This window comes from Tetrao urogallus (assembly GCF_951394365.1).
Source record: "Tetrao urogallus genome assembly, chromosome: 31".
In the NCBI taxonomy this organism is placed as follows: domain Eukaryota; kingdom Metazoa; phylum Chordata; class Aves; order Galliformes; family Phasianidae; genus Tetrao; species Tetrao urogallus.
The window spans coordinates 1,037,627-1,053,644 of record NC_136844.1 but is presented as its reverse complement, the minus strand read 5'-3'; the positions used below and the strand labels follow the sequence as shown (position 1 = coordinate 1,053,644).

The 16,018-nt window shown below is 47.9% G+C and overlaps 1 pseudogene across 1 annotated transcript; it reads left to right on the top strand.

Annotated features, from left to right (window-relative positions):
- Window positions 1-231: 231 nt before the first annotated feature.
- On the top strand, window positions 232-778 carry LOC306956548 (UPF0669 protein C6orf120 homolog pseudogene; annotated as a pseudogene). Its single transcript has one exon. The product of its transcript is annotated as a UPF0669 protein C6orf120 homolog pseudogene (transcript).
- The last annotated feature ends 15,240 nt before the right edge of the window (window positions 779-16,018 follow it).

Below are 16,018 nucleotides of genomic sequence, written 5' to 3'. Positions count from 1 at the left end.
ACAGACGCTTCTTCAGTGACAATATGCCGCTTTTGGGCAGAGAAACAATCTACACATCATTTAGCACGTTGTGTTTTCTCAGTAAATAACCAGCTTTTATTGAAGTTGCTTGATTTGGTGTGAACAAAAACTGATTCCATCCAGGAATGAAATATACTAACTCTAAATCGTTTTGTATTCGCAGAGTACTGGACTTGACAATAGGAAGAATCAGAATAAAACGGAAGAGCCATGGCAGCATGCTGGAGGAGAATCCTGATAGTATTTGTGGCAGCTCGAGTACCATGTTTGGTACATACCTTTGAGGAAGAGGATGTACCTGAAGAATGGATTCTTCTTCATGTTGTTCAAGGCCAGATTGGAGCAGGAAACTGCAGCTACTTGAGACTAAATCATGAGGGAAAGATAGTACTTCAGATGCAGAGTTGAAAAGGTGATGCGGATGTGTATGTATCCGATATGACTCTTCACCCCAGCTTTGATGGGTACGAGTTACAGTCTGTTACTTGTGGCCAAGACGTTGTCCACGTAGCAGCACACTTCCGCCGACCAGTGGGAATAGGGATTTATGGGCATCCCTCCCACCAGGAGAGTGAGTTTGAAATGAAAGTCTGCTATGATCAAACAGTCGTACAGCATCCATTTGGCGAGGAGATGGAGGCAAGCCAGAAATACTTGCACTCTACAGAAGATGAATCTCAGGATGAAGAGTCTGTTTTCTGGACTAATTGGAATCTTGAAGGTAATACTTGAAATTCTTTTTCAAATTGATACATGATGGACTAAATCACATTTCAGTTTGTGAAATTGAACACGAATAACTTTCTATAATATTTAATACTCTTTATTGTTTCCTGAAGAAGTATTCAGTTTACTTTTCGTAAATCAGAAGGAAAGTGGTGGGGAGAAAAAAAGCCATATTTAATTTTATATTGTAAGTTTTTTTTTCCCTAAAAGTAAAATGAGCAGCAACTGTGCTATTTGCAGTATTCTTCAGAGATCAGGGCTTAAAACTGAATGTAGAGCTGGGGATCCCTAAACAGGTGCTTAGGAAAAATTAACTCTTAATGATTTTCTGTCATTAGTTTCTTGATAAAGAGTGAAATACAAACTGCTGCTCTGTAGTGCCCCCTCAATTTGGAGCATATTTAAAAATGAATCCTGCTCTTCTGACAGGTTACCTTCAGTATAACTAACAAGCAATGGCTTTGAAGCGTACTGAAGTTGAGGGATGTAGGGTGAAGGAAAAAAAAAAAAAAAACAGCCAAATAAGGGGATGGAGGGGCTATAATTTGACTGCTTGTGCTGTACATCAGTCATCTGTAAGCAGAGGCCTGTCCAGTCACTCACCACCTCTGCAAATCCATGACCTGAATCAAGTGCATGTTACTTCAGTATTACAGTAGGGAGGGAAAGCCTTCAGCTGTTGTTACTTGTCAGTAGAACATTCTCATTCCTCATTAAAAGCAATGCAGTATATAGTACCTTAAGCCTGAGAGGTATTTTCTTACATCTCCCTTTTATAGCTTTTTGAGATTGATTTTTTTTTTTTTAATGTTTACAGTCCCTTTTTTTTCCCCTGTAAATTTATATCAATAATTCATTAGTTTGCAAAGAAAATTTTTGCTGAAAGGAATTTTCAGAATATCGTAAGAAAGTCATATTGTGTTCACCTTTTCCCTCAAAGTTAGTCTTTTCCAGGAGTACTTTTTGCCTTGTTTGAGTCTTTCAAATTAATTGCTATGCAAATAGTATGTATTTAAATTGCTCTGTAATTTTCTTTTCACAGAGCTTACAGATGAGTACACTGAAATAAATAAGTGTGGTACTTAATTTTATACAAATGGTGCATGTACCATTTAAATTTCATTATATGAAGCTTTTTCTTTTAGAACAGAAATTTGACTTTTTTGTCTAGATAGCTGACAGGACGTGATTAGAGACCCAAAATTAAAAGTTTATTGGATAAAAAGAAAAACGCAGTGGTATTGTTCCTCCTAAAAGTGGTTGGTTAAATAGCACCAAAGTATCACTTCAATTTGTGCAGTTACATTTTGAAACAGCAAGGCTTTTTAGGGGAGTTTAGCCTTCCTTGCTGTTTTTGCCCCTTCTTCCTCCTCTTCTGGGGCTGGGAGGGTCTGACAACAATCACAAATCCAGCGACCTACGAAAAGAAAGCTATCAATTAATGGGAAACTACCTTTTTTGTATTCACTCATCTAGTTATGCACCTTTCACCATTTCAACAGGTTCTCAGCAACTTGTAGCACTTTGTTTAATGCATAAAACCAGCTCTTCTTTAAAATGTTAAGTATCTTTTCCAAAAGGTACAGAAAGCAGCATGTACAGTTCACCATCCCTTGCAGACTCACTGCATGTAACAGTTGGTTACTTCAACACTTGTGGATCTCAAGAAGGGCCAGCACTGCTAAGGCAGTGGTTCTTAGAAAAGAAATGAGAAACTACAAGGTTACAAGTTGGGTTTTCATAGGAATGACCGCAGTTCAAGGTTGTGGGTGGTTACAGCAGAAGAGGATGGCAGTTAAGAATGTTGCTATTGTGCCACGGGCTAGGAGGGCTTGTTTCCCAAACCAATGTGAGTTATTTCAGTGCAGTTGGGCAGCACAGATTAAAGTGCTGGCAGGAACTCAGCACCAGACCTTGTACTAAAACCTGTTAATGGAGGGAACAGTAACGGCTTGAGCAAAGAGCAGGAATATTAACTATTTATATTACAACAGCTGGAATCTCAAAAGCTGCTTTGCTCATTTTAAAGTTTTGTAGCAATATTATCTATTTTGCTCAGATTCTCTCCTTAAGTCAGAATGAAAGCTGAATCAGCCACAGAACCTGGACTGACATGAGAGCAAGCTCTAGTGCTTTCCCAAATGGGAATGTATATTTGAGGTAGTAGTTACAGGGAATACTGTCGCTGAATACGTCACCACAGACATAGCATGGATTTAGTATCATGTGAAAAGCAGTGCTGCTACCAGTTACGCCTCTGAAGTTTTCTTTACAGGGCCTTGAGTTGGCCAGGAGATACCAATGAGCAGGTGATTCAAAGGTACAAGCTGCCTGAAATTTAGGTACCTCACTTCCAGATATGACGTCTAAGAATAAAAAGGGCAAGGAAAGGTGTTTAAAAAGTTGCTTACAAATACTATATTAAGCATACTTTTTAATTTAGAAATTAAAATAATAGCACACTTTCTTAATGTGAAAGCTGTATTCCAGCAATATGCAGCAATACAGGTGTCTTTACAGGTTTCTTTTAAGAAAAGAGATCATTATTCTCAGTATTCTGTGGAAATGTCAGTATTCTGAGGAATATTTAAAACAAAATAGCTCCAAGTGGGTCTGGATTTTGTTGTAAAAGGCAATTACGTTTCCTATTCAGGAATTGCCAGGTTAAACTGTGCACAACTAAATATACAGAAATAAAGCTTATGAAAAAAATGGGACCCTACCGGATGCTTTCCAGCGCTATTGTTCATTCTGACCCTTCACACTGCTTTTAAACTTCTTTCAAAAGCAACACATCTATTCTGACAGAATCCCCAGGACTCAGAGGAGGTGGGAAGAGAACAATTAAATCTTTATTACCTGAGGGAAAAGCGTCAAGCCTCACACAGAAAGTGTGATAACCACGGTCACATACATCACAGAACATCATTTCTTCTTCATGATGAGGCTGCCCACACGTAATGCATGTTTTACACTGCATACATTGCCAAGGGTAAGTCTTAATCATAGCAACAAGCTCTGGGGTCATATCAAGGCAAGAAGGGTGGCTTAGATTAAAACCAATATTATTACTATGTCTGAAATGAAATGTAAATTATTTAGACTGCTTTTACAGAAGCTGAAGCCGAGCTCACCTCCTGGTGAGATCTGATAGTGCACTGAACGTGTCAGTACACGTAACATTAAATAGGAAGCTTTAATGAAGGAGAGAACAGGCAACAGAACTGTCGTACACAAGTACAGAGACTTCCACCAAAATTCTGTCAGAGATTCTCTCTTAGGAATCCAGTTAGTGCATGCAGATACTTACCACTGTTGTCACACTGGGAGCAATGTATAAGAGCTTCAGCTTTTCCTTTCTTGGACTCCTTACCCTTCAGACAAATTCCACACATAGCATTTGGAATGACCTTTGGCTGGAAGGGTAGAAGAGGACTATAAATTCATTCCAGAAGAATTCACAGATTTAGCAGGAAACGTGTCTCCTTAACTCTTAAAATTAATGATTTATCTGCTGTGTGAACCTTAGTACATAGGACAATAACTGACAATGAGTGCTGTTTCAATCTTTGATTAACTATGTACAATTTTGCATTTGGCACGCCTGTAAGTGAGCATGGTGTAAGTTCAGCTGGAGTAGAGCGTGTAGCAGTGTCTTCCCCTGAATTCATCAGCTAACAATCCTCTACATGTAAATTACATGATGTAACATTAAAAATTTCAGGGATTTTGGACTTTTTTTTTCCACCAAAATAGAATACTTTGTGAATGGCCATGCAGATTTTCCATGTGGAATAAATTAAATACAATTTCCCCTTTGCATTGACTCTCTAAGTATAGAAATTTAGTTATAAAAGCAATAAACTAGATTTTTGTATCATTAGTTTTAAAGTATCTGGTTAACTGTATTATATACTGCTACCAGTCATAACCACAGTAAGAAATACCCACCATTGTACCTAATTATAGTTTCATAATATTTCTAAGAGATCATCTGGAGCCTATTTGAGTGCGTGAGATGCATTTAGAAGGTAAGAGAGAAATAGGAGCCTGTTAAATAGAGCAACGTTTGTGGATTAATTTTGTGTCCAAAACAAAAAGACAAACCCACAGAGTTGTAACTCAGTGATGATCAAAAAAGATACGAGGCATTACATTTTTCAGAACATCTGCACGAGGACCAAGGAACAACCCAAGCATTACGAACTTCAAACACATTTCAGTACATTGTTGAGTTTTGACCACTGCTTAATGATTTCAAACCCAATTTCTCACTAATTTCAATATGGTCCTCACTGATTTTAATGACTATTGCCAGAGTTTTGAAAAGAAATACTGCTGCAAAGGCACAGCACCTAGAGGGAATTCAAGACACATTCCATTTTCTGTGGAACCAAATGGCTCGTCAGTAAGAACAGTCCCAGTCAAGCACCAACCATTTGTGGGGAGAAGAATGAAGTTTAATTAAAAAAAAAAAAAAAGAAAAAAAGTATATATTTAAAAACAACAAACAAAAAACAGATATTTTGTAATGCAACTTATAGTTAAGTGCGTCTGTTGCCCATGCCAGTTTTTATGCTAGTGCCTATATCTAGTTAAAAAAATAAGAATAATCTGAACTCGTATGTAAGCAGTCAGGACACACTGCTTAAGGATTCATGAAGTGTTCCATCTGTTTAAGTAAAAACACAGTTACTGTCTCTGATGCTTACTGGTCTAAACACTTTTATTTAAAAAGAACAAAAAGCACCATACCAGCTCTTCACTGGTAACTTCCTACAAAAGCTGACAGAGGCATTCACACAGACTTTTTTTGCTTATTTATTTTAAAAAACCATAGTCAACCTGTTTTACACATAAACATAATGAAGCAATAAAAGAAGTCTAACATTCACAAAAGTCTCTACAAAGTAATAAATGTAATGGAAGCAAAAACACACACAAAGTCTCTTACTGTTAACTAATCTATGTGTCCTACATGTATGCCTTTATACCCTGCTTCCCTCAACAAAAGTGGCACACGCTTAAACTTTGTCAGTGTTGTAGCATCTGCCCTTCTGTTGTTCGGCCTACATTCTAATTTATATTGTGGTTGTGTTTTTATCTATTTTCTAAGTAAATCAAGCCTTTCTAGAATAGCAAGTGCACTTCTCTAATCAGACTTCCAGTTTGTTACAAATTTGTATCTCACTGCCTTCAATATTCAGCAGCATGCTCCCTTGTACTCCATCAAAACTAAAGTGAGCTACTTTCTGGTCACTGTACTTGCATCAGGGTACGTGCATTAACACTCTGCTCTATATATTTCTAAAGTCAGACACTGATACAGATGCATTAATTAAAACTGCTTCCATCTACACTTACTTCACTAAATTGTGTTTATTAGAAATCGTGCATTCAGGGGGTGGGTAGGATGGGAATCACAGCCTATTAACAATACAGTTCCAACAGTATGGAAGTAATTTTTTTCTTTTTTTCTTTTTTTTTTAATAAAAAAGGAAAAAAAAAAATGAAAGTGGTCCGTGAGCACTCCAGATGAGATGTCCCAGCACTGTGGCCCATTCTGCAGACTGAAAGCAGTATCGCACTCTCGTATCTTCTTGCTTCTCCTTTCTTGCCAGAGAGAGGTGCTGAGCCCAGTGCCAAGATCTACATGAAAGCGGTGCAAGAGGTCCTTTCAGAGAGAGCTCGTCTCCAGGCTGGAGGGCTTCCCACAGCAGCAGGTCCCAGCTCAGGGAGAAGACCTTCCCCTGCCGTGTGCCCCCGCTCTGTCTCCAAGTCCCTGGCTGGAGGCAAACGCAAGGGCTTGGAAGCAGAGCAGCAAACAGCAGCGCAGCTGCCTGCGAACAAAAGAGCGAGGGCTGAGAGCGGAGGCAGCGTGCTGGCTCCAGCAGCACAGCCTGGGCCTGCTGCAGCACAGAGCTCCAAGCTGAGAGGTAAGAAGGTGCTGTGGTACCACCCTGCAGGGCAGTGCTGCCCTTATCGAGCACACTGAAGTTGCAGAGGGTTTGCTTTGCTTTTTCCTTCTCTGCAGAGGGGAAAAGAGTTGAAGCCTACGAAGGCCCAAGGCATTGAGGTGCCATGTAACCCCGTCTCTTTCCGTTACCTCCATGGTGGTCTTCTGCACCTTTCCACTGGAAATGTCATTCACTGAGAGGCTTCCAATTTCCTTTGTCTTTTTCCTGACATCTGTTTTTATGGTACCCATGTTTCTGCAGTTTTGCTGCAGACAAAATGAATTCAGTTTTATTCTCGCTTTACAGCAAGAAGACAACGAAAAGCAAGAAGAGTGGAACTGAAGAAGGCTGCTCTGAGAGCTGCTGCTGCACATGCAGAGGTGAGTCCTTGGTGAGCGCAGACACGGCTCTTGCTGTGCTCAGTGGCTCCGTCTGTCAGACATGACAGATATTGCAGAATCCCAGGGCAAGCAGTGTAATAGAAAAACACCCAGCTGTGTGTTTGAGGAAATCAGCCGTCAGTGAGAGCTGCCCAGGGGAGCTTGGATGCCTTCCTCTGGCTTGAGAAGGGCATGTTGGTAACGGCCGGAGGGTTTTGCTGTGATAAAGAGCCTTGCCATGTCGGGCACTGCGAGCTTGGAAACCTCGTTCCCCCAGCAGAGCATGAATCTTACCATAGGCAGCTGCTGTGGGAAGTAACGCCAGTGACCTGAATGGCAGGAACGTGCTGTGCTGCATGGGGCCATCCTGCAAGTGTACTGATCAGACTTGCTTAAGGAGATCTCCCCAGATTGTTCCTGTCCTATCTCTAACTTGCCTTGTTTCTTTCCAGTGCTCCGCAATGAACAGCCTGGTGGAGATGATGCAGAAGCTGCAGCTGAAGGACTGAGAGGACGAGCATCAGCAGGCAGTGCTGCAGCGCGCAGCATTACAGGGCAGCGTTCCAAGTGCCGCCAACTCGGCACCACGAGTTTGGTTGTAGTCAATAAAAAACAGCTACAATTAGAGATCGACAAAGAGCGCACGGCCTGATTTGTCCTGTGGCATTCCATGAGCTGCTGCACTCCTACTGGTCCAGAGTAGAACCTATGCAGCTTCGGAGCACCAAGCCGCCATCCTGGCACGGTTTTTGGAGGCAGTGCTCCAAGCTCTGGGCTGTAATACCCCTGACAGTGAAAACACAACTTGCATTTTAACGCGACACTGCTGTGCTTTGTACCAAATCAGTGCTCCTTGGGTCTCTGAGGTAGGACAGGGTGAAGGGGAGCGGCATGAAACTGTGTGCAGGAAATCTGAGGGTGGGAGGGCACTGCCGAACACAGCTGGTGCATCTCTGTGCAGTTTTGCCTTCCCTGGAGGAACCCGGAGATTCCCAGTAGTTTTCTGCTCCTGTACTGCAGTGTGAGCATAAGGTTCTGCTGCCTCCTTCTTCTGGAAGATCCTCTGCTGCCATGGACATCTGATACAGGCACCTGTCTTTTTCTGTTTGTTTTTTAATCAGGACACATTATGCCTGTTGTGTTTTCTGCACGTTACTTACCAAAGTCACCATGAAAGGGTTTTGATTTTCCTGCAGTCAGATTTGCTCTCACATAACAAGCTTCTATAGCAGAGTCCATCTGACTTTTGAAATTATTTTGTTGAGGTTCAAGTCATTCTAGTCTTTATAGTTTATAATCTTTATAGCACCACCCTTCCCTCCTGCTTATAAGTTCCCATTTAATTACTGGAAGGCCACATCAGGTTTCCCCAGAGCATTCTCTTCTCCAGGCTGAACAAGCCCAGCTCTCACTGCTGGCTGTGGTGAAGTTTTTCATCCACCAGGACGCTGAAGTCCTTCTCAGCAGGGCCGCCCTCCATGAGTTCTTCTCCCAGCCTGCACAGATATCTGGGGTTGCCCTGACCCAGGTGCAACACCCTACACTTGACCTTGCTGAATCTCATTAGGTTCAGGTGCTCCCTCTCAGATGAAGATTTTGAAACAGCTTTGTGAAGAAATGAAAGAACCTTGAGAGCAACAAGAGTTCTCTCAGGCTGGACGTTAGGAAAAACTCCTCCAAAAGAGTGGTTGGGCCCTGGACAGACTGCCCAGGGAGGGACTGCAGTCAGATTCCCTGGAGGCGTTCAGGAAATGTTTAGGTCTGCATATGGGAACTGCTAAGTCACGGCCTGAACCTCTGATTGATCACCTGAGGCGAGCCATGAGTCAGCCAGAGGAGCACAGGCAATTCAGCTGTGCTGCCCTCCTGGATGTATTTAAGAGCTGGCTGCCAGTGGGGAAGGAGCTCTTCTGGAGATTGGCCCTGCTGGAGTTTTGTGAGTGAGCCCTGGGTAGGAGTAAGCCTTCTGTTTGTTCTCTTTTTGTTATCATAGTCTGCTTCATCAAACTCTCTTGTTTATTTCATAATTATAACATCTTACTAGTCATTGATTACACAGTGTGGCACTGAGGAAGATGAGTGATGTGGAACGCGTTTCTTTAGAATCGTTTCAGAACGGCATTTCACTTAATTGTGAACCAGGCAAGGGGGTGCAGAACAAACAGAGGCAAAACAGAGTGGAGGGGGGGAGCTGAGGAATGCAGTCTCGTCTCTCTCCTGCAGCAGGCACTTGTGCTCATGTATTGGTTCAGACTGTGACTTGGAAAGTCCGCTACAAGTCACAGTAATGAGCAGTGGGGGTGGGCAATGTGATAATAGCTTCTTGGAAACAGTTGTGATATTCCCTCCTATTCTAATTGTAATATCAGGATAATCTACACCTGACCTGGTACAAGACCTTTCTTGCATTTTCTTCCATCTCTTTCCCTGTGGTCCAACAGCCAATGATTTTCTGTACAAGAGAAACTTCTCAAAAAACAGGACAGTTCTTCTCCTGGATGCATACCCTGGGGAGGATTTCAGGTAAGAACGCTGAGGGCAGGCAGCCATTCCTCTGCTTTTCTTTACCCCTTCCCTACAAGTAGCCCAGCTGCAGTGTCTTGCTCCCAGCACCTCCCAAAACCCCCTTCTATTCCCACCAGGGATCTAAAGGAGAGTGAGTTGGAAGGAAAAAGTCTCCTCTCAGGCCTCCCACTTAGCTACATCTTTCACATGCAGCAAAATCGTGGGCTTTGCTCTGCTCTGTGTGTCACTGGAAGAAAGCACCGCATTGGAAAATGAGGATCTCGGGGTTCCAGGGCTCTGAGGAACGTGGCCACCCCATCTGTCAGAGCCAAAGGGCCTTGGGAGAGTCCCCATCATCCCTCTTCAAGGAGATGGCACCGAGTCGCTCCTATTATGAGAGCGAGAGGAGGTTCTAGTCTATGTTCACGTCTTTATCCTCAACAGAATAACTTTTAAAAGCCAGATGGCCTCTGCTATAGAAGCAGATGTCAAATGTGGCTTTTCTCCATGGAAAACTGATGCCTGGCAACTTGGAGACTAACGTATATGTGTGTAGAGATGTTTTTTTCCCTTTTAATTTCAATAGTAAACTGAGTCTATACTTTTAATTCATGATGAAATGCTCAAAATGTGTATTCTTGTTCTCTGCCAGTGCTTGGCTGACGGAGTTTTTGGCTGTTCTGTGGCATGGAATGCAACCAGCATGGAAGCATCGTTTGTCGCTGTGGATTCTGAGTAAGATTTCTCACCCTCTGCTCATGATGGGTAAGAGTTCAGATGTCCAACGAGAATGCTTGAGCTCTGCTTCTCCAACATGTGTTTTTGTGTAAGTAAAATTGAACCAGTGACTCATTTCTAGCAGTGGTGACCAGCTCAGATGTGTTGGATGGTATGGTGGACATTGAGGAGCTGCTCACCTGGATCAGCGGTGAGTTTGAGGACGCAGAGCTGGTGTGTGGGTGTCTGCACAGAGTGGGTGTAGCAAGGCAGCTGTCGCCGTTTGGGGGATGCTCTGGCTGTTTCAGATGTGGCAGGTGCTCTCGAGGATCCCCGGGAGAACCAAGATGGTTCCAAAGTCAGAGAGAAATACCTGAAGGGTGACCTGCTTCAGGACGAGCTGCTGGGGGAAGTAGACAGCCAGGAAAGAGAGCAACTCATTGCATGGATCAGTGCCACGGAGCCACCAGCAGCCCTGCCTCTCCTTGCTTCGTCACCCAGCTCCCCGACTTCCCACAGTACAGCAGGAGGTCAGCAAGGAAGCATGGGCTGCTGCCTGGACCCCCCCCGACCCACTGTGGGGGCTGCTGCCATCCCTCGGGCAGCTCTCCAAGCTGCAGGGCTGGCCTTTGCTGCTGCCTGCTGTCGCACCACCAGAACTACCGCTGCCGACCCCTCTGGCTGCTCCTGCGCCTCCTTCGCTCCACCCTGCACAGCGCATGGATGTGGTAGATTTCACAGTTGCTTGTTTTTCAAAGCAATCTCTTATGGGGAACCATACAGAAAAACTCAGGTTTGTTTGAGCCCCTATAATTTCCACGATAGCTCGTTCTGGTGTCCGGAAGTTCGTACTACTTCCCAAACATTGGCTGGGGATGTCAGGGACAAAATGGAGGTCAGCACTGGGGGCGTGCTGGGGACGTGCTGAGGACATCCTGGGGTTTGGGGGAGGAGGTGGCAGAGGTGGCCAGTGAAAACGGAAGGAGAGTTTTGTTTTACAAAGATGGTTTTGCTTAATAAAAATGTTATCTCCTGATGAGGTTCTGGCTCCGTGTCAGTTTCTCCTCAACGTGTCAGCAGGATCCTCATGCATCCCCTGCTCATGTCTGTCCCCCTGTTCCTCTCTGTGTCCCTACGTATCACCTCCTGTGTCCCTTCCACGCTCCCCTCTATGTCACTTCTGCTGTGTGCCTTCCATGTTGCTTCCCAGTGACCCCGTGATGGTTTCTGGTATCCCCAAAGCCACCTCAAGCACACCAAGGGGTCCCGGTGTCCCCATGGCAGAGCTCCTGGCATCCTCGTTGTTGGTTCCGGGATGCTCAGAGCCACCATGACCCCACAAAGGGATTCTGGGCTCCCCGTGGGGCTCCTGGTATCTCCAAGGCCATCGTGACCATGTACCCGTCAATCACCACATGTCCCCTTGATGCCACCATGTCCCCTTCTGAAATGGCAGGAGATTGGAGACTCCCAGACCCAGCAGGGAGGTGACAGGGTTCACCCCCAGCCCCTGGCCACAGAACCGCCTAGTGTGGTTCTGGAGCGGTCCTGTTGCATCCTGCCACAGAGCAGGGGCTCCTGGAGTCACTGAGGGGACACTGAGGTGTCTCGAGGGGCTGCTGGGGGTCAAGATGGAAGGGGTGGAGCCGGAGCTCCAGGCTGCAGGTCTCTGGGGGGTGACTGCAAACCCGGGGATCCCAACCCCTATGGAGTCCCCTCACATTGCCCCAGGACCTCTCAACCCCTCCAAAATCCCCCAGTGCCAATGAGAACTCCAGCCTCAACGGGACTCCCCATTTTTTCCCAAATGTAATAAAGCCCCTGGAAGAAAGACAGGACCCCTGGGAATGCACACACCCTCCCAGCCCTTGTTAGGACTCTCCCCATTAAAACAGGAGCCCAGAGAGCCGCACAACCCAACGGCACCCCCAGCCACAATGGGACTCCCCAGTCCTCCCAAGACCAGTAAGACCCCCTCCAACAAATCATATAGGAGACCCTGGAGTCCCCGGAGTCCCCAGCCCCAATGAGAGACCTCCTAACCCTCCCACCACCAAGACCATCACCTCCCCGCAAAGTCAGGACCTAACCCCAATGGGATGCCCCCATAATCTCACTCTTTTGGGGCCCCACATTACTCCCGTGTTCTCCTGCTGTCCCTTGGTGGTTTTGGTGTACCCAGCATCCCCCCATTGTCCCCTCCCTGGTGGTTCTGTGCCCCCATGTCCCCTCGGTCCCTGTCCAAGTGGCTCTGGGGGCCCCTGGGCCGCCCTCAGTGTCCCCCTTTGTTCCCTCCCCAGTCGCTCTGGGTTCCCAGTGCAGAAGTCATCGCTGAAAAATGACAGTTGTGTGTCTGCATCTGCAACTTCGGCTGGAAGTCCTAGGGCTTCCTCACACCTCGATTAGAAAGGAAACAAAAGCAGGAAAAAGACACTGCAAGTTGAGTGGTGCTGAGGCAGCAATGACTGAAAAGGCAGAGCCCTGTACAGCATCCCCCAGGGAGGGACGCCTGGCAAGAGATCAAATACCTGCATCTCGCTCTGCAGGTCATCAGCGCGGTGACTCGTCATGCTAGAAAGGGGTGGGGGAAGGGGGACAAGTTGTTCTCCCCACACGCACAGTAGAAGACAGTAACTTTGGCTAAAACAAAATTTGAGAGTCCTCCGCGTAGAAAGAATTTTGTGTTTTTAATGAGGGATTTGGGACAAATTTGAAGAAATTTGAAGGAGAAGGGGAAAGGAAATGGGGACATCATCCTCCAAGAGAGAAGCAGGACAGCGCAGGGCAGGCAGCGGATTCCCGAGGTGGCTGTGCATAAATAAAGGGCAACCGTCGGCTTCTCAGTTCTCCGCTCACGCAGGGTGAGCTGCACCCCGCAGCTGTCAGGGCCGGGCAATGAAGAACAGCACGTCGCAGATAACCTGGGAGACCGAGGAATCCACCGCGGGCGACACGGAGATGTCCAACAGCCGCGACTCGTGCAGCGTGAACTGCGAGCGGCTCTCGCCCACCTCAGCCAGGGCGAGCAGCGCCCGAGCCGCTCGGCGCATCATGTCCACGCTCGGCGGCTCGCAGGGCGCGTTCTGCTCGGGCACCTGGCCGGCCTGGCTCTGCTGGCACTGCGCGGCGGCCAGGCCGTCCTCCAAGAAGCCCAGCAAGTCGCCGACGCTCCTCTCCTGCGAGGCAATCGCCCTCGCTGCCAGGCTGTCCCCCTGTGCCAAGGCGGCCAGTAGGACCACCGCCATCTCTCGGCACACCGGGCTCTCTCTGTCGCGGAGCAAACGCAGCAGGGTGCTGTACAGCATCTCCAAGCGGCTGGTGGGGGGAGCCGCGAGGATCAAATCCACGTTGGTGTCCCGGGTGCTCAGTTTGCTGAGCGTTTCCAAAGCCAGGCTCCGAGGGGAGAGGACGGCATTCGACCCCAGCGCTGGAAAAGGGTCCTGGGCCTCTGCTGATGGACACACTGCCCAGTGGAGGAGTCCGTCCACGATGGGCAAGCAGAGGCTTTCTGGGAGAGGGGACAGGTCCAGCTGGCCGGAAATGTTGGCCAGCGTCACCAGTGTGTTCTCACGCAGCTCCTGCAGGCAGTCCCGCCACCACTCCTCCTGGCCGCAGCTCAGCCCCTGGTCCTGCTCGAGCTCCTCTCTCTCCGAGCTCAGGGCTGCCTGCTTGCGCTCTGGGTGCTCATGGTGTAAGAGCAGCAGTTTCCCCAGGATCAGCAGCAGCCCGGCGTGTTTGCACATCTCGGCGTCATTGCCCGGCACAAACGACAAGCTCCTGATGATGTTGGAGACGCAGATGCAGCGCTTCGCCACAGAGTCCTGCCAGTCGTGGGTGAGGCAGAGCGGTGCCTCGTCTCTGCTGCGAGGCTCATCCTCCAGAATTGCTGAGGAGCTGTCAGATGGAGGAGCCTGCCCTTCCCGAGCATTTCCATTGCTCTCAGCCGCGGAGCGCTCTCTCTTGCTCTCCAAGTGGGTCTGGATGTGCTCAGTGGTATCTCCGCCGCCAAGCTGCCAGAGCAGGTGGGCGCTCTCCAACCCACAGAGTGAGCTTTGCCCTGGGCAAATGCCCACCTCGTACTCCTCCAGGATTCCAAAGACCTCGATCAGGCAGCGCCGGAAATATTCCACCAGGACTTCCAGCAGACCTGGCAGCTATGGGGGAGGAGAAAAACGGGAGGGGAAGGAAGGAAAGATGGATCAGTGACCACAAAATAATTCTGAGGTCGCTGTGAGCAATTGGACAACCACTGCATAAAGGGCAGAGATCTTGAGGAGCCGCTTATTAATGGAATCTCTTCATTCTGGCAATACGCTCTTTGCAAAAGAGAGCTTTCTGTCCGCCCGGAACAGAAACAAGGGTCCCTGAATGTCAGGATCCAGCCTGCTCGTACCTGTGTAAACATGCATGCTCTCGGTTTTTGTCTCCTCTCTGAGGAACGCTCAGGAGAGAGGCAATGCTAAGCAGAGCAGCCTCTAAAGTATAGTGCAACAGTTTTTACAACAGCCTTGCAGGCACCAGGCAAATCATGGAGACAGGCTGCCCCTTCTAGAGGCACCCAAGCCACGCTGCACGCTGACCCGTGCGCAAAGACAGAGCTGTTGCACCAGGAGAGGCGAGCAGCCTTCAGCCCTTCACAGCGCTCTGCTGCAAAGCCCCTCTTGGCCTCCCCACCACGGTTCCCTTTCTGCGATACGTTAGAGGCAACACGTCCCACCAGAGAGGAGAGACCACGCGCTTGCACACCAACCACATGGAAATCCACAGCTCAGCGAGCGCTCGGTGCTGAGCATCTGCACCCACCTGCCTGAGGTCAAAGGACGCGACGCTGCTGTCATCGTGGAGCAGGGCAGTTATGGTGTCTAAGGCCCACGTGCTTTCAGCGAGCAGCCCAGACTTCAGAGACATCATCACCCTCCAGGCTGCAGGAGCTCCTGGAACACAAACACGTCATACTTCCAGACCCTGGCCTTCAAAACCGAGAAGGAGGGACTGGATACTGCTTTTTTGTCTCACACAGAGCACAGCCTGCTTCAGGCGTTGCACAGACTCCACGCAAAAGCAGTCTCCACACAGACAGTGCCCAACACAAACGTTATACCCAGTCCTTCTGGGTCCCTTCACCCTTGCGTTATCACAGAACGACAGAACATCCCAACTAACTTGGCAAAGGAGACCTCTTGCAGAGCTGGCAGAGCCCTTCCAATTGGCAGCACTGTACCAGAGGGGGATGGCAACACCCAGCCTCTCGATGGGCGCAGGCAGAAAAGCAGGAGTTTCCTCTTACCAACATCTGCTGCTGTCAGCCGCCTCCTTTTCGGTAACACCGGCTTGGCAGCTTCCACCGATCCCGGAGGGAAGGAGACGGCCCGTCGCTTCCTGGCAGGCCGTTCCGCTGCCGGTGCCACGTGCGCAGCAGGGATCGGCGGTCCTGCCTTCTTCTTTCCCCTCCCTGGCTGCGGGGATGCAGATTTGCTGGGAGCGGTGCGATTCTCCAGAGCTCTGGGCTGCTGCTGCGGCTGCCCCTGCCCGGCGCTGCACGGGACGCTGTGCATCCCCGCTTTGAGCCGCTTGGCAGGTGGGGTGCAGCTGCTGTCCATCGGCCGCGTGGGATTCTAGATGGAAAGCAAAGCCATCAGCAACATGAGGTCATCGAGCCAGAAACGGGCAACACAGACTCAGTGGGGAGAAGCAAAACGGAGCAGCAAGATC